Raw genomic sequence first — 225 nt, 5'->3', positions numbered from 1 at the left:
GCCGCTTCCAGGGGGGCGGGCAACCCGGAGACATGGGGGGCTGCCCCACACTGGGAGGGACCCTGCCCCGAGGGGTCACCCCATGGGCCCTCACAGGGCTTCAGGGGTCCCCGTGGGGCACAGGGGTCCCTCACCAGATCCCCGGTCCCCCGTGGGGCTCAGAGGTTTCCATGGGGAACAGGGACATCCCACGGGGAACTGGGGTCCCCCCCGAGAAACCCCAGC

The sequence above is a fragment of the Charadrius vociferus genome, unplaced genomic scaffold (genome assembly GCF_000708025.1).
Source record: "Charadrius vociferus isolate BGI_N301 unplaced genomic scaffold, ASM70802v2 scaffold1044, whole genome shotgun sequence".
NCBI classification, from domain to species: Eukaryota; Metazoa; Chordata; class Aves; order Charadriiformes; family Charadriidae; genus Charadrius; species Charadrius vociferus.
The sequence above is the reverse complement of the archived record's forward strand: the minus strand, read 5'-3'. Positions refer to the sequence as shown.